This window comes from Tyto alba, unplaced genomic scaffold (assembly GCF_018691265.1).
Source record: "Tyto alba isolate M040663 unplaced genomic scaffold, T.alba_DEE_v4.0 Super-Scaffold_1, whole genome shotgun sequence".
NCBI lineage: Eukaryota > Metazoa > Chordata > Aves > Strigiformes > Tytonidae > Tyto > Tyto alba.
In genome coordinates this window covers 41790302-41813520 of record NW_024881261.1, presented here as the reverse complement: position 1 = coordinate 41813520, position 23219 = coordinate 41790302, and the positions used below count along the sequence as shown (strand labels likewise).

The 23219-nt window shown below is 38.4% G+C and overlaps 2 pseudogenes; both read left to right on the top strand.

Moving 5' to 3' along the window:
- Nucleotides 1-363: 363 nt before the first annotated feature.
- Nucleotides 364-7749, top strand: LOC122154933 (annotated as a pseudogene).
- Nucleotides 7750-8390: 641 nt separating this feature from the next.
- LOC122153255 overlaps nucleotides 8391-23219 on the top strand; it is a 37759-nt pseudogene continuing 22930 nt past the window's right edge.

The following is a 23219-nucleotide window of genomic DNA, read 5'->3' as shown; positions in this document are numbered from 1 at the left end:
AAGACAGAGTACTAACAGCACTTCATGTTTTGTTTGATAGGATTCGTCTTTGCTCAGGCCAATACCAGCCTGTTCAAAATAAAAGTCTGTTTCCATCACATTAGGTAGAGGGGTCTCTCCCTGGGAAAGAAGATCCAGAGTTAGAGCTGCAAAATAGTATTATTATCTATTTGAAAAATTAAATCTGTTATCCACTGAATGTTATACTTCACTTTCCTGTAGCACCACTCATTCTCTCAAAGTGCTTTGTGGACATGCATTCCACTATCATCGAGAAAAATTAAAAATAGGCGATAATTTTGAGCGGAGCTGACGGCGACGGGAGGGGCGGTTGGGTGCCCCTGGGCCGGGCCGGGCCAGGCCATGGCCGAGCCTCCCGAGGAGTCCCCGCCGGAGGGTGTCCCGCGGGAAGGCCCCGGGGAGCACTTGGAGAGCGGAGACAGCCCCGACCGGCCCGAGCCGTACGCTGCCCACCCGGCTCAGTGGGGCCCCGGGCAGCCACCTTCTGAGGGCTTCGAGTCTGAACGAGACCCTTATCAGCCTCAGCAGTCGGAACCGGGACCAGTTTTCTTATCAATACCAGGGGGTAAGGCGAAGGAGTCAGCCACAAGGACCCGACCAAGACCCCTACCAAGCACAAGGCCGAAGAGGATGTGTCGGCCAGACCCATGCACCAGGAGAAGCACTGTAGCAATCCCAGACCCCAATTCAACACCACTGCGATCTGCAGAGAGCAGAACATGGCTCTTACAAGCTGCAAGTGCCAGCAGTAGACATCGGCCAGAGATCCACGCTGGTACAGGACTCTCATCAAGCATCCGAGGCAAGGCAAAGCGTGTGTCAGTCATATGTGCTAGGATTAGACCCTTCCCAAACACAGGAATCAATAGCTGCCTATCAGACATATACAGTAGGACAAGATCCCTATCAAGCCTATGAACATGGGCATGGCCCCTCTCAGACACATGAACCAGGTTATGGTCTTTATGAGCCAAGATACAATCCATATGATGATCAGATACCCCATCCCGAATCCTGAATGCTGGCAATTGAGAATGCAAAAGCCACTTTACTGAAGAGCAGCACAACATCTGGCCTGAACTTGTAAGTCTGAAAAAGGGACACAACTGAAAGGGGTAGGAAGTATGAGTGGAGAGAAAAGCATTGTTGGTAAAAGGGCAAAGGGTCATGCTAAGAAAGTGAGGGATACCAGGGGGTTATATATAGAAGGGGGGAATATGTTATAAATGCACTAGTTCATTGCTATGTGATACTTATATGTGTCCAGCATCTTTCTGAATCAAAATTCCTAAGGGAATTTATTATAGAGTTAAAAGGGAAACTAATTTGATTAATAGCAGGTTTAAAATCGGCTTCAGCTCCTGTGGCAGATACAGTGTATACCAAAAATGGAAGATGAGACTACTCCTAAGTATATTACAAAATCAGGCTAGTTTCAAGACTAATTTCTCATAATACTCCATGATCCCCTTTCATCTAACTGTTCCAACAATTTCTCCAAAGATCCAGGTGATTAGAGACTACTTTTGGTATCAAAAGCATAATATTCTAAGACTCTTTTATAGTAAGCCAATAATACTTATATGACAGATATGATCATCTTGCTAATGTGCTTACAAACATCCTGGATGAACAGCCCAAAAATGCAGTAGACATAACTGAGAATATCAGCAAGGATGTGAAATGGGCTCACTTTCAGAAAAAAATGGACACTCTTCAAGATGAACATGAGATTCTTCCAACATTTGAAGCTGCAGAAAAGCATAAAGCTTTGTTCCTCAAGGCAAATGGGGAAGGAGATGAAGCACTAGAAGAAGAGATAGTGAGTTATTATCAGGGAAAAACAGATATTGTATATACCAGAGAATGGGTGAGATGGAGGGAAGGGAAAGAAGGGAGGAAGCTGTGGTCTCCTTTATAGTATTGCTTCTCATGATCATATAAATAATTGCAGCCACAGTACTATGTACGCTCTTCATAGTTGAGTTGGTCCCATGTCTAGTTGTGAAGAAAAAACCCCCATCTGGTTACTTAGTTGGGATTTTTTCCTGTAGTAGATCTAATATCCTGAGCCTTTAAAATCCTAGATGTTCCAGAGATGATGAACAGAAAATAAAGTTTACAATATCTCCCATATGCCCGTTCAGCAGGTAATATTGCATCCAAATTTCTTTTATCTAAAAGTAACATTTCTTTACCTAAAGTGACCCTAATTCTGGACATCAGTTCAAGAATATTGTGCACAGCAGCTACTGTAAAATAGAGAATGGAGAATTTTGTGATCCTTCCAGCTCCAGATGTGGTTCCAGTATGTTCTTCTCCAACTAAAAAAAAAAAATGTTTATAATGAAGAACTACTAGAATAGGAAATTCACTTCTTAAAACAAGGTATTTTTCAGTATTCAGTTGCTTATATGCAGAAGCATTCATACCCAATGAAAAGTTAAGACAATTCTTATAATAACCAAGGGAAACTAATCAACAAGATGTTGATTTTCATATGAAGTTGCCAGTACATATTAAAAATGAATTGCCATTGCAGAATACAAATACTAACAGCAGAAAAGATAGTGTCTTTAATCTTTTTCCATAGACTATTACTTATTTTACAGTAACAGCATACAAAAGTAAAAATGGGAAAAAAATAAGGTACTTCTGAAAGGAATTTAGATTTTTTTTTTTTATTCCTGTCTATCTTGCTTTCCTATAAGAAACCTGGAAGGGCCAAAGAAATTCCATACGAAACTAGTACAACTCCCAAATTCCCTACCCTGCCATGTACAACTTCTAGTATCTTTGTCTGTGTGATATAGTCACCTACCCCCATGAAATGTGAGAAGGGTGATAAAGCGAATATAAATACTTAATGAAATCTTGGTTATTGGCGTAATTCTGCTTCCCATGAAGACAGATGGAGTCTTATAATGGACTTCAGTAACAGCAGGGGCCAGTATTTTAAAAGATGCAGGTAGCTTTTTGTCAGGGTTTCCAAAAGAACATTTACTCCTGAGAAATTTTGCTGGTCCAGTGTCTAAATATATAAAATATGTGTTACATTTTCCCCAAATGCATCTGCCACAAACACAAGGAAACACAGTGACACTGTTTGCAGGCATCACGGGCCTCTTACATAGCTGACATGCCCTAGCACTGAAGTTCTTTGTAGATCCTGTGTAAGAATTCTGATTTCACTTACTTTGCAGTAATTAGGAGTTTGAATTTTGAATCCTGTATTTTAAAATCTGTGTTCTCTACCTGTAAAATGGTATTTTTAATTTTTCTCGATGATAGTGGAATGCATGTCCACAAAGCACTTTGAGAGAATGAGTGGTGCTACAGGAAAGTGAAGTATAACATTCAGTGGATAACAGATTTAATTTTTCAAATAGATAATAATACTATTTTGCAGCTCTAACTCTGGATCTTCTTTCCCAGGGAGAGACCCCTCTACCTAATGTGATGGAAACAGACTTTTATTTTGAACAGGCTGGTATTGGCCTGAGCAAAGACGAATCCTATCACATATTCCTTGCCCTTAAAAAACTAATTAGTGTTCAGCCAATCCAAAGCTGTCGCTTCTGGGGCAAAATTTTGGGCCTGGAGATGAACTATATTATAGCTGAAGTGCAGTATCATGAAGGGGAAGAGGAAGAGGAAACAGAAGAGGAAGAAGTTACTGAGGAGGGAGGGAAAGAGACAGGTGAGGTTGAAGATGAAGATGAGGAGAATGAAAAAGACAAACCACCAAAGTCCACCTATAAGCCCCCACCTGTCATCCCAAAAGAAGAAAATGGGACTGGGGCTAATAAATATGTCTATTTTGTCTGTAATGAGCCAGGCAAACCCTGGGTAAACTTGCCTCCAGTGATGCCAGCTCAGATTGTCTGTGCCAGGAAAATCAAGAAGTTCTTCACTGGTAGGCTGGATGCTCCTGTTGTGAGCTTTTCTCCTTTCCCTGGAAATAAGGCCAATTACCTGCATGCGCAGATAGCTCAGATCTCAGCAGGAACCCAGATCTCTCCCATTGGATTTTACCAGTTTGCAGAGGAGGAAGGAGAGGAGAGGAGGAGGAGGGAGGAGAAAGAGACACATATGAAGAATACTCTGATTTTCAGCCTCTTCATGTGACTGAAATGGTGGATTCTCTCTCCACATAGGTACACCACATACGGGTATTCTAAAGCAGGTATGTTCTGGCATAGCTCACACTGACCTTGGATACCATTCACACTGTAGTACTCGTAGGGTTTCAGAAGGTAAATGTCTCTCCTCACCTGCACATTTGAATGGGAAGATTGATGACACGGACTCCGATGTTAAGATGGAAGACCCTTTATTATTCAGAAAGCTGCGTTTTTATCCCCCTACAAAGTTGTCCATGCCCCCAGCAAAAGTGCTTACCATACATTACTCACACATCTATTCTAACATTTGATTGGCTAGCTTAACTATGCATGTCATTTTTTCCCTTGTCACAATGACTTGCTTTTTTACTTTTTTTGCTCCAGGCATTAAGTCCTCTGTTGTTCACTGATAACTTCCTTATTTTTCTGTTATTCAAAAACCTTATTTTCTGTTATTCCAAAACCTTGAAGGTCTGTTGTTATCTTATTTTTCTGTTATTCAAGGTCTGTTGTGACCTTATTTTTCTGTTATTCAAAACCCTTATTTTTCTTTTATTCAGAAGCCTCCAAGGGCATCATGGCCTTCGTTGACGTAAAATGTCTCCACATTTGAACTATTCACCAGAAATGGTATTGGACTGAAATATTTTTCTGCAGAAAATATGTTTGATATAGTATATAGTGTATAAATATGCTGTACATATTTACATATGTTTATATCTATATGTGTGTATATATATATATTTAGGAACCTTCTAGGTTTAGTACTTTTTTCATTATGTGTTCTTGAGATCGAAACATATCTTTAGGTAACAGTATGGAGTTAGGCCTTGATAGATAACAAAAATTTCTTTTAATCTTCTATATTAAGTTTTCTCTTTTGAAGTCTTTACTTGACAAAAATGTTTTAAATTCTCTTTTCTCAGGTAGGGTGCTAACATGCAGATAGCTTCTGATTGCATGCTAAATGGAACCTATTTGATGTTTTCTTCTGGTTTGTTTTCTGTTGCTTCCTTTCTGCTGTGAAGCATGCAAATGAAAAAGCTTAAAAGCTTGTGATATCAGGGTAGTGCTGAAAGGAGGTATTACTAATTTGATGATCATTGCTGGTTGACTTGCTGGACAGTCTACCAATTCAAGAATGCTAGTGTAAAATAACAGCAAATGGTAGGAAATAAGGTTTAAAATTATTACCAGCAAAACAATAGTTGTAAAAATAAAATCTATGTGCATTAGAATCTTAAGAACATTTTGTTAGGTTCCTCTGGTAGCTAAATAACAAGGCAGACTTTAAAAGGAAAGGGCAAAGTCCATCAGTTAAGCATCTTAGTTTGCAGTAACTGATCATCTAGCAAGAATATAAACCAAATTGGCAAGGAACTGATGACTATAAAAAAAATCTTATGACAGACATATAAGGTTATTCTGAAATAGTAAACAAGGATGAGGGAGGAATGAGGGATATAGGGAACACTCTGCCAAAAGGATATAGTTCTGCCAACAATATACCAACTATGGAATATACATTTTTTTCTTCCCTCCCCCTCCCTTAACTGGGTGTGCATGTGCCTGAGCCAATTGTTTTAAGTGGCTTGCATTCTTTCAGTGATTGTTACATGTATTTATTATTTTTCTATATCAATTATAGGGTCGCTATGTTTGGCTTAATCCTTTTCAAAAATCAGAGGAGGAAGAAGAAGAAGAATAGGAAGAGAAAGCAGAGGATCCAGATGACCTACAGCAAGAAATAGGACCTCCTCTTCTCACTCCACTCTCTGAAGATGAAGGTATTCATGGAATATGAAGTTTTTGATAGAGAGCCATTAGGTATGTTGGCACTTAGGTAGTAACTATTTGAAGTTGTAGGACTCTGATGCTTCATGGAGCAATATAGTTTGTCCTTGTAGGGTAAGCACATTCTTTTACAAAATTGTTCAAAAGCAAAATGATTGACATAAAATCTGAAATAATTTGGTTTACTAGTTAACAGTCATGTTGAGAATAAAGGGAAAAAATACCTCAGACATATCAGGCTACTGCAAGTTCAAGACAACTCATTACTTTAAATACATCCTGCTATTTCTTCATCATCTTTTTAGGCAAAAATAAGTGTGTGTGCACATATAAATAAATAGATATATATGTACACACATGCATAGATACACAAATAAGAATTTAGATGCTGCAGCATATTACTGCAGCAAAGCATGGGAATATGGGAACCTGAATATTAGATTACATCATTAGTAAATTATTTTCTTACTCTCTGTTCTTTAATCAAGGTGAAATGTAACTATATAATTTATCCATAAGTGATAAAAAGTCCTTGACAAAAGAAACAGTGGTGAGTGCTATGGAAATTCAGGAGTGTGATCTTTTCTGTACGTGGCTCTGTTAGCATTCCTGTGCTACCTACCCCTATATCCAAACCACCTGTTCAAATACAGCCCCTATGTTTATTGTTTATGACTTCTGCCTCTTCTGTCATGCAACTTAATATAACCATTGCTTGAATTCTGTGAAAGGCTTGCCGCTCAGTCTAAAAATTTTGTGGAGGCTCCTAAGTCTGTTTATTCATAGACTCTGTGTGTTTGGCTGCGTCCAGGAATTCAAAAACATCCCTGCCTGGACAGCTCAGCCTTCTACAAACCTGATCCCGCAACACGCTGTTGCAGTCCTCCAGTCTAACCAATGGCCCAGAGCGTATGCCTTTGCATCTGGCAGGTGAGTAGCTAGCTGACACGGTTACAACACAGGCTATATATGCTAAACACAGACTCCTGTCTAATTAAGTCAAAGTTGCTTTATTTTTAATTGATTGACTGAATTTTAACTATTCCAGAGACTGACAGAGAAAGGCACTCAAATGTGCACAGTAACAGTAAATAAATATTTAAGACTGACAATGAATGACCATTGGAAAGTCTGGTATAAAGTTAATGGATGTAAATGCCCAGTTAGTATTTGTGCTGAGTCCTTGATTTAAACCCTCTATTCCTGAGTCTGTTGTACTTTTTAAAAAACAGCTACATGCTGTGGCTCTAAGGTCCATTTGTTTCCCCTACACATGGTACAGGCATTACCCCTCTGTGCTTTAAAACGGGCACTGGGGTTGGTGTCAGAAATGGTGCTACATTACCAATGTCAAGTTGGAGTCATAGTGCAATACAGGGCCGTGACAGAGTACAGCCTTCATCATGTTAGCACTTGGAGGCTTTTAAGTGGAAGATATCTTAATCAACAGTTACAGCAGGTAAAATGAGGTGCACCACAGTGACTTTTTGCACAGCACAGTAAAGAAGCCTGACAGTGTCTCCACTGATGGTTTGTCATGGGGAGAACGTGTGATCTTTCACTTTACTTTCTCAGGAAGTTTGATAACATCCACTTTGGGTGGGGTCACAAATACAGTCCAGAGAACCACACTCCCACACGGCCTCCACCAGCGCAAGCAGAATGCCTCAGCGAGCCAGACATCACTGAGAAGAAGAGACCCTCTCTGGAGGAGGATCTGTCTTTCAAGGCTGTGAAGGAAGCAGCCTTAGCTGCAGCTTAGGAAGATGAGAAAGATGATGAGGAGGATGAAGAGGAGGAGGAGGATTAAAATATGGGGAACAGATATATTTAAAGTTCAAACATGAGTAGAATTTTCAAGAAGTAGTCATTCATTAGTTGACCTTAAAAGAAATGCAATTGGAGCACGCCGCCTTCTTTGGCTTTCCGTAGGCTCTCCTTTGCTTTCCCACCCTGGGGTGAAGGCTGCATCGCTTTCACTGGAAGACACCCCAGCGAAGTAGCCCTTTTTTAGAAGGGTAGGCAGACATAGCCTGCTTCTGTGTCCTGAAATAATCCTGCTTTAAACTAATTAACTACCATCCACCAAACGTTCACGCAGTTTTTCTAACTCGCACTTCATTACCTATATAAATTTTACTCAAACAAAACAAAACCAAAAAAAAAAAACTCAATTACATACCCACGACACTTTTCTGTGTGACAGCCGACCCTAGAAAGTCAGGAGCCAGGTGACGGAGCTGCCCCCCCCCCCGCCGCAGCCCCGGCCGGCACCATGGCAGGGTGTGTCGCGTGAGGGCTCTGGGGCTGCTCAGCGATCGATCTCTCACTACGCGCTCCCTGCTCCCCCCCGCCAGCCGTTGGCGAGTGGTACGCTCCGCCGCGGTGTCCGCCCTCGCGCGGGCCAATAGGAAGCGGCCTCGGGAGGCGTTTAAATTTCGGTGGCAGTTGGTCTGCTGCGTTGCTCGTCTGGGTGCCGGCGGCCTGGGAAGGAGCGGGCCCGGGCCCGGGCGTGCGGCCGCGGGGATGGCGGACGAGGGAGCCGTGACGGTCTGCGTGCGTGTGCGGCCGCTCGACGCCCGGTGAGGCGCTGCCCGGGCGGGAGGGCCGCGCCCGGGCCCCCGGCCTGAGGGGAGGCTGCCCCGCGGCTCGGCGTCCCGCCGCCGCCCTGAGCGTTGCCGTGCCCCCCCCTCGCTTTCGGCTGGGCCCCTGCGAGCGCGGCTGCCGACCTACGGAGATGGGGAGGCGGGGGCGCGAATGGTGGAGAAAGGAGAGAGCCGGGGCTGGCGAGGGCCGGCCGGGGGGCAGGGCGCGTTACAGGAGCAGAGCCCTAGCCGGGGAAAGCTAACAGAAGATATCTTCTTTTAGAGAAAGTGCTCTAGAAGATAAAGTGCCGCTCCACTGGAAAAGTGAAAATAATACTATTTCCGAAGTGAATGGTACAAAAGTATTCAATTACGGTAAGAATATGAAAGCGGTTCTTTTTTTGATGCTTACGTGAAACTTTGTTACTGTGCTGCTTGAACATAGCAACTAACATCAAGACCTTAGCTTTTGCAATGTCCATGAACTGTTTTCCCAACTTGATAGTTTTGGCGGCATGCCGCTGGGGCACACAGGATTTCTAGTTTAGTCAGTACCAGGAACGTGCTTCTGAAGTCAGCTTCCCGGTGGATGTTGCTTTCCCTTTTCTGATTTATGCTGTAAAGCAGTTTCGAAACCTGTGATCTGGATTCTTTCCATATAAATTCCAGTTACAGATGGACTAGATTAGGGCTAGTCCAGACCTTTTTGGGGAGAAAAAGGTGGGGGAACCCAAAATGGAAAAGTGCCTACTGTAGACGTTAGAGCCTCATAACTAACTGCTTTGCTCTTTTTAATATGAATGTAGTCACTGTGAAGATGTTTCCCAAATTATAAATTTAATAAAAACACGCTGCAGACAAGTTTTTAGCAAATAATCTATTTTGTCAGGTTTACAATCTTCATATATAAACAAGCCATAATTGTTTTTAGGAGTAAATGGGATGACTATTTAACTGTGTCAATCATTCTGAAGTTTTTTTGACTTGTCTGTTTGTTCATTGTTCCTTTCTTGGTTCTGGGTTTAATGTTTCTTTTTTAAAAAAAGCCTGAGTTAGTAGTGTCACAATTGCATTTTTTTAATCATCCTACAAATGATCTAATTCCCCACTTACTGGATTTGAAATCAGCAATACTGAGTAAGGTGACAGGCTATTTTTGACTTGGCAGTACAATGGATTCACATGCTTTATTTCAATTTTACTTTTTTAAGATCGTGTCTTTCACTCAAGTGACAACACTCAGCAGTTATATGAAGGGGTAGCTGTTTCAATTATACAGTCAGCTGTGCAAGGTTATAATGGTAAGTTTTAAAACTGTGTTTAAATCCTTTTTGTAGTATATTTCACAGGTGATTAGTAAAATTTAACAATCTTTCCAGGCACAATTTTTGCTTATGGACAGACTGCTTCAGGGAAGACGTACACAATGATGGGAAATGAAGATTCTGTGGGCGTTATCCCTAAGGCTATTCAACATGTTTTCAAACTTATTTGTGAGGTGAGCAATTTCATTAAACTGAAGTGACTGAAAGGACTAATAATATTTGTGATTGTTACCTAAAACTTAATTTTTAGTATCAAGGTGCTTATGAGGGAAATAAATTTATATTAGACCATGTGTTGCAATTGCTTTGCTAGCCTTGCAAAGATGAGCGGCTTAAAAAAAAAAAAGATAATGGGACTCTCAGTTGGAATCAAATCGTCAAATCAGAACAGCACTGAGGGGGGTTAAACTTGCAAATATACTAAACCTTTATTACAGGTATAAACAGATGTTCAGTCATTAATGTAGTAAATAAGGTTATATGAAGCTTTGTGTTTATTCTGCAATTTTAAAACTTAAAAAAAAATAACAGTAATAGAGACTTTTTTAGTGGAAAGACTATGACACTAAATTTACCTATTTCAGGCTTTCAAAAGAATCTTAGGCTAATTGCTCAATGCTAATAGGAAGTAAGGATAAAGTATAAGTTAAAACAGTGATTTCTAAAATGTTACCTGCAGAGCACTTCCTTCTGCCTTGAGGATTTCAGGTAATCGTTATCAGTGACATGAAATGGTCACTGCTCCTTTGAGGAAGTGCAGAGTACCTTAGGGGGTCTACTAAACCTGAGAAAACTTCCCATGGTGCTGTAGGCCTTGAGTCCATTGTGCGGCCTTTCCTCATTCTACCAAGGACGCAGGGGAAGAAGCAGCAGCAGCAAATTGAAGCAAGCAGAGAGAGAGGACTAGGTATGCATAAAGGGAAGAGCCTAAGCAGGAGGAAATTAGATATGGCAAGGGCATTTAAGTTCTAGAGCTATTGTCACACTTCTTTAGGGCAGTTATCTTTTATAACCTACTAAAGGTGATAGACCATCAATGCAGCTGGAATGAGGTAGGATAGAAGGAAAAAGGATTCTATATTGGTGGGTGCTAAAGTGCAAAGAGAATGGCTGGGGGGGGCAGGACAGGGAAGAGATCTGTGGAGTGATATCCAAACATACCTTTGAGTTAATACTTGTATTAAAAGGTGTTAATTGATTAGTCTGTCTTTTTTTTTTTTTCTTTGAACATTAGATTCCAGATAGAGAATTCTTGCTAAGGGTTTCTTACATGGAAATCTACAATGAAACCATTACAGATTTGCTTTGTGACATCCGGAAAAAGAAACCTCTGGGAATTCGTGAGGATGTTAATGTAAGTGTTGTGTCTGCTTGGAGTAAAAGAAATTAAAAAACAAAACACCCCTTCAGAGGCATCTAGTTGAAAACTGTGTCAAATTGTGTAATTGTTATCTTCAGAATTAGCAGAAGGGCACTCTATGTAATAGAATAACAACAGTGAAGCTGGGCTTGCTGTTGCTGGTTTATCTTTATAAACATTTGTAAAAGTATACTTAATCCCCTAAATTTTCCAGGGGTAGTATATTTTATTTAGCTTTGACAGTGAATGCTTGGGAGTTGTCTAGCTAATAAAACTTCTGTAAGCATGTTGTTAAGCACCTAGCTTCAATGTGTTAGAAGCTTTCAACAGATGTACTGTTCCTTTAATACCATCTTCATATCATCTACGAAGTTGATAACACTTCTACTGAAATCCTAGAATAGCCATCACACTAGAACTATTCGGTAAGATGATCAGTAGGGGAAAATAAGTATATTAATGCCATCTTTGGTTTGTTTATATTGAGTTTTGTAGCAAATAATAAAAATTGGTGATTTGGCTTTTGTTTGGGTTTATTTTTCTGTCAGTGCCCTAAATGTTCAGTGTTTTGGGGACTTGGGAAGAAGGGAGACTTATCAGTTGTGTGACTATGGCCTTAGAATATTTCCTGAGTAATATACTTCTGGATTCCCTCAGAAAATATCCAGGATATTTCTCTTAGCAGTTTTATATTTAGGAAAATTTCTAGATCTCTGTTTGATTCTTGTGCCTTTAAGCTATAGTTCTGGTAAAGGTCTAAACTTCTCCATTCCTTTTGTTCAGAGTAAAAATGCATTAGGCTGATGTTGCTTCCTTTTAAGAAGGAAACAAACTGGCATAAATACCATGATAATTGCTGGTAATGTTAACTTAATGTATGGAAGTGCATTTTAGAGTTCAGTAAAATTTATTACTGTTTTTGTTCTGAAGAGGAATACCTATGTAGAAGATCTGATTGAAGAGGTGGTGGTTACCCCAGAACAAGTTATGGAATGGATCAGAAAAGGAGAAAGTAAGTTTTTTAACCAGTGTCAGCTGATACCTTAGAAAAGCATTGATGAATGGGTTCTCTAGAATCATGGGATATCTCTGAGATTATATCCAGAAATCAGTGTTTTTCAGGTAGCTTTAAAACTCTGCTTTTTGTCTGTTATCTCTAGTTTATCAGAATATAAGCAGAGGTATTCTAATATTGCTTTTTGGCAGAAAATCGCCATTATGGAGAAACCAAAATGAATGAACACAGCAGTCGTTCTCACACTATCTTCAGAATGGTAAAAACTGTTTCACTATTAGGAGGGGTTCTATTATTTTTAGAAATTACAAATTTTATTCCACTTCTTTCTAGATCATTGAAAGCAGAGAACGAAGTGACCCTGCAAATGCAAACTGTGATGGAGCAGTGATGGTATCCCACTTGGTAAGCTCTATTCCGAGAAGTTACTGAATTCTCTACTTAAATGCCTATTTACTGTTGCCACTTTCTTGGGAGACTGTTACTTTATAATGATGCTACAAGTATGCTTTTTTGTATGCTTCTAGCGGACATTTCTTAGGCAGAAATCATGCTTCTGATCATCTGTATAGAGAGAGATTCCTGGTGTGCTATCTAGAGGATATCTTCCCACCAAAGGCAATTCTGACATGGGAACAGTTCCTAGACAGCTCATGCTGGGTTGGGGAGTATTATGCCCTTCCCAGGAGTGCAAGGGGCTATTGTCAAGAGTGCTCTTGCATTTTGTTAAACACAGCTTCCCCTACAATTGTTCCTGACCACACTGACGAGCCTAGTGAAATAACTTGCAAAGTGGGTAACTTTAAGGCTTCTCTTACACTTAAATTTAGTTTTTGTTAAAAGAACATGTGGCCTACAGCTGCAATGGCCAGAAGATTAATTTTTTTCAAAAGTAAGCCCACTTAGTGTCTCTTTGGATTACTAGTATATGAAATATCCTAAGCTCAGGTGAACACACTGCTGATCCCTAGGGGAGTGCTTTGGTTTCTGAAGCCTCCTTTATGTAACCTTTCCTTGATTCTCAGAAAAGAGTCCATATCAACTGGAAGGATGAAATCAATATGAAAGCATTCGAGCTTGCTGAAATCTGCATGAGCATTCTTATTCAGAATTGAGAGTAGCATTAAGTCAATCACATGCATTGTGGAAATAGCCTTCTGTTCTGGCTTCATGTGAAAACCCTCTGGGCTCTGAGTGTAAACACTGCTCATGCAGTACCTGAACAACCTCCTGCCCAGTTTTTTTTTCTCACCATAGCTTATGGGATCTACTCTTCTTACTACACCACCCGCCTTCCACCCTGTCTCTCAGTTCCAACTGACTTTATAGTAAGCTCTGCTAACGTGGGGGGGTGGGAACAAAGATTGGTGGTTAGCAAAATTGTAAACTGACCCTCAGACTAGAAGGATGGTTGTGGGTAAATGAAGCAAGAGTGCGGAACACCCTGTTGGGAGTGTGAGAAGCTGCAGGTCAGAACAGCAGCTGTGGAGCGTGGGATGAGCGAGTGGTCAGTAAACAGACTAGATCTGAGGGTCAGTAGGATGGGAAAAACAAACAAAGGATGTAAATGGGGATAATAAATTGGAGGGTGGCAGCATTTGCTCTTGGCAATGCTCCCCTGTTGCAAACTGAAGTGAGTTTATCATTATTCGGTGCATTGGACTGAGACTGGCAGGGGAGAGGGGGTTTTTTGGCCCTTTTGGTCTATTGCTGCTTGGTGAAGTTAGTACAGGATTTTACCCTTCTGAAACAGAAACCAGTTAGTGAGAGCTACTTGCTCAGGCCAATCGTTATGTGAAGCTATAAAGTTCTAGTTGACTTTGAACCAAATTCAGAGTGAGGCTTTTCCTCTGGTATTTAATTTCTTCCTTTCCTTATTCCCACAATGACAGGCAAGGAGAGACATACAGGGTGCTAGATAATCTCATCTAGGCTTTCTTTCCCATGAAAGACTGGACTGGATGATCTGTGACTTGTGAAGCTTTCTGTGGCTTGAATCTGTCGTTAACACTTCTGTACTGAGAAACTGTTATCTTTCTGTTACTGAGGCTAGGGGGAATTGTACTGCAAGTCTGAAATACTGCTTAGGGTGCTACGATAGAGTTCATACGTGTTTACTCCATTGTCTTACATAACTTGAAAGTATTGGTTGGTATGTGTGTAGTAGCTATGGATTGCTTCCAATAATGACAGAGCTGTTTATTTCAAATGTAATTTAGTTTATGAAATTCTTAGCAGAGATTTAGAATTAAGGGGATCTCAAACTAAATTGCTTCAGAACTAACCTGTGAATATTTAATGAATTTGCAGAACTTGGTAGATCTGGCAGGCAGTGAAAGAGCTAGTCAAACAGGATCTGAAGGTGAGTGTTAAATTAGGCTCTGCTGATGACCACTTCTGGTAATTAACTCTTATGAGAGACTATGATAGAAAGGAAATTTTGATCTATGTGCCATTGTGTTACTTACTGTTTATAAATCATCCCTTTTCCCCTTGGTAGGGCAGGCTCTACCCAGGAAGTACTGAACATGCTGTAAAGTGCAAACAATTAGTAGTGTGGCTTTTCTAGAACAACAGATCCAGCAGCAGTCATGCACTGAACTAATAGAATTGAGATGAATCAGTAAAGATTAACCTATAGTAAATAAATCATTGGAAGCTCGTAGGGACTCATACAAAGGTGAAGAGTGAATAGATGTCTCTAGCTAAAAGGAAGCTTGATTGTTAACAATGACAGCATGAAGCTGCACAGAGATGCCTTTATCATAAAATAAGTGATCTGGGAGGAACACAAGTTAATATTCTCTCTTACAAGGAATGACTAACCTAAAAGTTGTATCTAAGGCTGGTATGTTATGCTTACACATGTAAATATGGGCATTTGCAAAATTTAAACAGGAAACAAAAATAAAGTTCTTATTACCCCAGCTACTTGCTATGTAAAAATTATTCATATTTATTTGTGATAGATTACGATCTTATTTTGATGCATTTTAGCTATTATTAAGAGTTTGATACTGGGTGCTGATGGGTCATAGTGCATTGTGGAACTTGAGATTTAATTCTTGGATAATCCCTCTGAGCATAACATAGCACAAAAGCCTGACAGGTTGAAAATGTATCTTAGTGTGCTTTTAAAATAAAATAAATAAATAACAACAGTATTTACTGTGTGATACCTAGGTGTCCGACTGAAGGAAGGCTGCTGTATAAACCGGAGCTTGTTCGTTCTGGGTCAAGTTATCAAAAAACTTTGTGATGACCCTTCTGGGTAAGCACTTGTATTTGTATATGTGTTTTAAGAGAAGTTGCTAATACACTAAGAAATTAAAATCTTTTATATCTAATCATATTTTATGTAGGTAACTATTTCAAGTAACCTATTACCTCTAGAAAAGATATTTACTGTGTGTTTTTCCTCCACAAAAATATTAATTTTCCTGATTTTTTTTTTTTTTTTGTTTTTTTCTTCCTCCTTGTTCATCAGCTTCATAAACTACAGAGATAGCAAGTTGACTCGAATTCTGCAGAATTCCCTTGGAGGAAATGCTAAGACAGTTATTATTTGTACAATTACTCCTGTTTCTTTTGATGAAACACTCGGGACTCTTCAGGTAAAACATCTCAACTTGTTTTAGGCAGTGTTCTGACTCTGGGCTTCATTGTAGACATATTGGAGGGGTGGAAAATGTAATCTGCTGTATCTGTAGTCACTTGACTCTTCTAAAGGACCTCTGCGGACTCGGAAGTACTTGTTTTGTACACAGTATCTTTTCCCAGTTGTCATCTTGTGCAAAGTTGTCTAATGAACTTTCTGGCAGTTGGAGCAAAGCTCCTTCTCTCACCTTGCAGGCAGGAGATAACCTCTGTTTCCTCACTTTCCTCTTCCAAACACAATTAGAACTACAAGTCTTCATTGACACAGGATGTTAGATGGGTCCTGGAGGAAGTTAGGATAATTAAACTATTCACGAACTGTATTGTTTAGGTAGGATTGTCTTCCTTTTTGGTGGTCTTCTGAGCTTTTTATTAAATAAAAAATAACTGGCTATATTTTTTGATTAAATGTTGGGCTTTTTAGGTAATAATATCAAGTGAAGAAAACTTACATCTTCAAAGAATAGAATACATGGAAAAATAAGCAAATGTAAATATTTGTGTCCTTGATTATACATTGTTCTTTATTTAATAAACTGTCCCTTCGATTCTGTTGGGAAATATGAGACAGCATAAGTATTTTGATATATTAGTTCTCTTAACTGTTGCCTATGAAAGAATATTCTTGCAGTTTGCCAATACAGCCAAAAGAATGAAGAATACTCCGAAAGTCAATGAAGTACTTGACGATGATGCCCTTCTGAAGAGATATCGCAAAGAAATTCTGGATTTGAAAAAGCAGTTGGAGGAAGTATGTAATAAACTTATTAAAATTAATCTGTCCTTAGTACTGATAGCTATTTGGAAACGTTCTGTTTTAAACCAAAGCCAGTTAAATTTGGAGGGGTAGGTACACTGTTTAAAGTGATATTTGTCATTTCTGTTGAGAATAGAAATTGAAAAGGCAATGCGAAGTTTAGAACATCTGATGATAGTCAACATATGTGTGTGAAAGCTAACACTGAATGCGATCAACTAACTGAATTGCTTTCTTTCTCTAGGTTAATATATTTAAGAAAAAAAAATTTATCGTGCCTTATAGCACTCTAATATTGCTGCAGATCAAAAGGAGTCATTGATTGCAATATAGATTATTGAATATCAGTTACAGATTCCAACTTAATTCATATTATTCTTCGTTATTGATGTTTAACTTCAGTTTGAGTTGCAAGAAGTTGAAACTACTTAAGATCACTGGCAAAACTTACGTCATGTATAGGCAGAAGATACATTTAGAAAATGAACAGTAGCAACTTCCCAACAAACGGTGTAGTCTCACGTGTTTGCCTGTTTCCAAAAACCTGTGGAGTTGAGGAGCAATCTTGCAAATCTTTTTAGAGCATAGATAATAAAAGATACAACACAGGAAAATGACAATTCTAAACATACTCCTTTTGGTGAATTAAAACATCAAAATAGACTTTTTACAAATAAGTATAGGAAAAGTTTGAGCAAAAACGATTGACCTCTTTAAGAGAATTAATTTGCAGTATAAACTTGCACCTAGAACTGTTTGCTGTCTTCTGAGATAGTAGGTAGTAAAGAAAGTACTTGAGTACAGAAGAGTTTGGAAAATCCCGTGTGAACTTCAAATTACTCTAAAGTATTGTAAGCTTATGATAAAGTTGTCCAAAAAAATAGCTACTGTAATGCAGTTGCTTTACAACAGAATAAATTTTCAGTACTCCAAATCTTAAGAGACCACATGCATTGGAGTAACTTGCTCTTATTTGACAGCTGAATAGTAGTTCTCAAAGAGCTTCAGGCTTCTGGCACCGTGGAAGGTCATGTTAAACTGTGTTACACTTGAAAGAATGCTTTTTTTTGGTTACTAGAAAAATCTGAGGCGTATTGTGTCTGGGAGTTCTGACCCCTTTAAATACTAAGTCTACAGGAAAATTGTATATTTAACAATGAAACTGAGAATTTCAAGATGCCTCTTCCAGACTTAAAAGAATATGTGTATGTAGGTTTTTTTCTTAACTGTTAGTAATTGTGTATCTTTAGGAGTAGTTTGTGCTCTTAAAATGTCAGTTTGATTAATATTCTTTTTATGGAAGGTGTCTTCGAAGACTCAAATTCACGCAATGGAAAAAGACCAATTGGCCCAGCTGTTGGAAGAAAAAAATTCTCTTCAAAAAGTACAGGAAGATAGGATACGAAACTTAACTGAGATGCTGGTGACTTCTGCCTCCTTTTCTTCAAAACAGAATGCTAAAGTAAGCACCTGTTCTAGACCTTATTTGTTAACTCTGAAATACTTTGCAAAAAGTAATATTAAATGCATGGGATTATACTGACAATGAAGAATAAGTTTGATAGGCAAGTTTCACATAATTTTTCTTATTTTTAAAGGGGTAACTTTTAAAATAACTTCTGAATGAGTACCATTTCGATGTTGCTTTGCAGTGAACAGACCGCAGAGACTTCTGCTTTCAAACTCTTATGCTGTAGTTTAATTTTGAAGAAACTGTAAATCACTGTCTAGTCAGCTGCTGGTATGTTGTAGAACTAGCCTAATGCAACATCTACTCTTTACTTAGGACTTTGGTTCTATCACTGTTTGTTTTTTTTTAAGGCCAAGAGAAGAAGAAGAGTTACTTGGGCTCCTGGTAAAATAAACCAAGCGAATGTGAGCTATTTTGAAGACTTTGAAAAACCAAGGGTGACAGAAACAAAAAAAATGAAGCTGTTGTCACTACAAGATGTGGAGGATTGTAAGTATCTTCAGGAAAAATTAAGGAAACTCTGCAAAGCAGCTCTGGAATGAGAATCCCTTTTTTATTAAATCTAACTTAAGGAAATTAATTTGCTGACAATATAAAACCTACATTTTGTTGGCACTATACTACTCAAATTATGTTCCATTAACCCATTTTTGAAAGTTACCTGTAGCTCATAAGGTAATTAAATTTGACTCCCAGTAAAGAACGCTGCCTGAAAGAGAAGTGGTTTTAGCACTGTAATACTGGTAGTTTCTGTTGGATAACTTCGCAAGCATTACCCTTTGGGACACTAAGTATAAGTTGTGTCTCCGATAGCAGAAATAAAATAAAAAAAAATAATAAAAAAAAAAAAAAACAGGAAAACAAAAACCTCACCAAAAAAAAATCAAGACAAACAAATGTCCCTGTACATACTTTCCAAGAAATTACTTTTTTTTAATCCCCTCTTCTGGATATTGAGCTTTTAATTTGTAAAACCAAAGGTAAGAGCTGTGAAGTAAAAAGCAGGGTCTATGAATACTTCTGTGCAGCCTACCCCAACCCCCCTTTTTCTGTAAAAGTAGCCAAAGTTGTTATTTGATGCAGATTATCCATCCAAACCATGTTATCCCCTAAAAAAGAGGGCAGGGGTGGGTGGTGGTGGAAATAAGGTGGTGTGTGTGAAATTCCAAAATCCTCAACAAGAACAGAGAAGTTATTACTCAAAGATCAGATTGAGATATTCAGATACGGAGAAATTCATTAGAGGAGCAAGGGACAGAGAAAGCTGAACTGTAGACAACAGAATAATTGCACGATATTGTTGCATTTTCTTACAGCCTTATTACCTATCCTTCTGTCAAGCTTTTTTGCCTGTGTGTGGACTGTCAGGGGCTTTTCTGTATGGGGGGGTGGTGGTAGTGGTGCTTTTTTAAAAATCTTGCAGGATACTGTTGAGTGGTTCTTTCCTTGACACTTAAACACTTTTCCAAATCCAGAATATATACTTAATTACAGCCTAGGTTAGTATTAACTTGTGATAAGGTGGTCAGCATAACTGTCGGGACTGGACTTCAGTGTTGTTCCATTTTGTAAGAGAAAATAATGATATTCAGAAGTCCTACTTGATGTGCCACATCTTTGCCATTGAATGATTGTTTCCAAGGTGATAAAACTCTTTAGGCAAATAATTCTTGATGTCCAGTTTAAAATCTACTGCTACTGTGTAATTTTTTTAATACATTATTCTTCAGCTATGTTAGAGAGTTCTGAATATGACAACCAATGTCTTATGGTTCCTGACCAAATTTCGGATGTAGAATGGACTGCTGGACCTAACGTGAATTGTGTAACATCATAATCTATTTCGGTTGTCTAATACAGTGCATACACATTACATGCTTCTCAGTAAGATCAGCCTTACTCTTCTGTAGAACAACAATATTCTCCTATATATCTGAAGAATTATTGTAACTGGTTAGAAAGTCTCTTGGTAATCTCTGAAGTTGTAGGATAGTTCTACGATTCTGTGGTTTTGTGATGAATGATCTAGTAAGATTTGGTATTTAAACAGGACTAGCTATGAAAAGACAAGCAACAAAGAATATAATAAACTTGCTTGATCTTGTAGATCAGGTAAGTGAAAGCAACTCTTTTTCTAGAGTCAGAGAGACTTCGAAGAATCTGTGCAACTCTGTGAAGCATTAGCACCAGAAAAGGCAAGTCTGTGTATTTTCTGGAAATAAGACTGACATTGCAACATCATCTTCTAAAGTTTCTTGGGCTGCTTCTTCAGGATATGGCTGTAAATGAGGTCAATGTCCTGTGAGCTAACTTAAATAGCCTAGCGTTGGAAAAAGAGCAGCTGAAATTGGAAATAAATGAAATAAAGGAGAAATTGAAGGAAAAAATAGAAATGGATGAATTTGAAGCACTGGAAAAACAATCACAAAAAGATCATGAGGTAAGGTACATTGAAATAAATGCAGAGAGATAAGAAATCTCTATGCTCAAATGTTTTTCTAGAGTTTATTCAATGTACATACACCTTTGTGTTGATTCACAAACAGATGGTGTTATAAGCTACATTCAACAACAGAATGAATGAACCCAGGATTTAAACTGGATTTACTCAGAGTGTAAAATTCAGACTTAAATTTTTGGAGAGTAGCATAGAAGTCTGGTTAAACGTATATTTGTGTATATATGTATCTGTATATTGGTTTTATGCATGATCTGAATTTCACTCTAGGTTGCTGTAAGAGTCAGTTGTTTTGCTGCATAAATACATTTTAGAACTGTTTTGAAGTCAAAGTTTAATTGCTAAACCATATTTCAAATATTTGTTGTACAAAATGCCTTGGCTTGCAACCCAAGATAGCTCTGGCTTTTGGTAATCCATTGAACTATGACAGCATTAACTTACAATGTATTATTTAACTTCGTAATAAAATATTTAAAAATAATAGAGAGTAGTAATGTGTGTGGAAAACTGAAACATTGTATTTTGTGCCAGGAAGTCAGAAAAGGTAAACCTACCTACTGGATAACTTACAATATAGGAAATGGTAAATTTCAGTTCACTTCACTTCCTTGTGCTATTAGTGGAGATGTACCTTGTTTGTCCAAATGTTTTATGCTCTGATTCTGTAACCTAAAATGCATATTACTTGCATTAGGTTCTAGCTGTGTAGGGGTTAGACCGTGAAATAGGTCACAGTGCAAAAAAACTAACCAATCAAAACCAACAACTTGAGGTATTAAGACAAGGTTGCATTATTCTATTTCTTTCCTGATCCCTTTTCTATGGATTACTTGTACACACTAGTCTGTTAGTATCCTCTGACCATGAAATTAGGCTTGAAGCTGAAGTTACAGCCTTTTGCATTGTTGTTTCGGGTTACAATTTAACAAGATCACCTCTCATGTCCATTGTGTTCTCTACAAAGACTTACGCATCTTAAACAAAATGGATCCATAGTGGATTACGATTCAGCTTGTAGTTAAGATTCTTTTTAGAAGACCCTTTTGATGCTAGACTAATTGTGCTGTCTTCCTTATCAGCCAACATTTAACAAATACTCAGTTACGGTTTTCCCTGCAAAGCTTTTGTGTATCTAATAACAGATGCAATGTTCTAAAGTAGCTTCTATGACAAGAATTGCTTTTTTCAAATGGTTCGTGTTTTCAGATATGTTACCTAAAGTCAGTCCATAAAATGTAAGCATTTGTTGATAGCCATGTGGCAGATGAATTACAGCGACACCGAAAGGTCACACACTTCACTAAATACATTCATTTTAATCACCACAGACAAATACAGCTAAAATTTATGATTCTGAATAATGACATTACATGACTTCTGAAAGTAGTACTGTACCATATCTTCTACAACCATCCTCTGATTTTAAGATTATAGATTGGGTTTTCTTCTCACTATACTCCTAACCATATAGAATTACTCACAGGAGAATGTTTGTTTTAAAGCTTTTCACTGATCTTAAAGATTGGATTTTCTCCTTACTTACAATTGTGACTCTACAGAAGTACCTGTAAATGAGTACTTACTGTAAAGCTTTTCTAATAAAGACCAAAAGAAGAGAGTTCTTCAGTTTTACAAGTGCTTTTCTATCTAAGTCTTCTACTTGTGCCTCCTTCCCAGCGGATGCCACTGAATGTCTTCATGGCTTGCTTTACCTCAATTTTGGCACCTTCTTATTCTTGTGAATAGATTAAATCAAATATCTGCTCTGTGTCATAAAAAGCTGATTGAAATTACTAGAATCTGAAGTATCATATCTGTACAATTCCTGTATTAATTGTTTTGATCACGTTACTCTTGTTTCTCGAGCTGTTACATGTTAAATTGTACCTGAATCCTTTCTAATCACTGGGAAGCTAAAACAAAGCTTTGCATCTCATCTATCCATTTGAAAGAATATGTAGCAACTTGCTTTAGCTGTTTAGATATGCGTGTGCATATATGATTTGCCCACTAATAGAAAGAAATCACAACATAGACCTTAGTTGCATGGTGTTGGCAACTGAAACTACTGGTGTAGGTGCTTTCTAACATACTCTGCAATTTTGCTTCAGTTTGCTCCACAGATACAACTAATGCGTGAAATTACCAACTTAAAGAGTTTGGTAATTTCAATGCTGGAGTGTACAGTGAGGAACTTGAGTCGAGCTATAAGGAGCATATGTCTAAACCCCATGAACGCTTACTATATACAAAGCAGGTTTTTGTTAAAATCTTGCATGAAAACCAAACTGGGCACTAGAACCTTCCTTACCCCCTTTTTCTTCTCTCCAACTTTTAGGCAGAAATGAACTCCAAACTGGAACAGCTGAAAGAGAAAGAGAACAAAATAAAGCTATTACAGAATCATGTGGAAGAATTGCAGAAAGTGGGAGTAGAAAAAAAGGACACACCTTCAGTGGTAAATTTGAGCTTTCTGCTGAGTTGAGAGGTGGCTTGGGTTTTTGTTGTAAATGGTTAAATTTAGGTATAACCTTGGTGTAATTGAAATCATCTTCCCTACAGATGTTAGGAAATTTTTTTTACAAAGCTTAAAATGGTAATTATACAGCAATACTCCAGTGAAGTTAACCTATAGGAAATGCTGCTCTT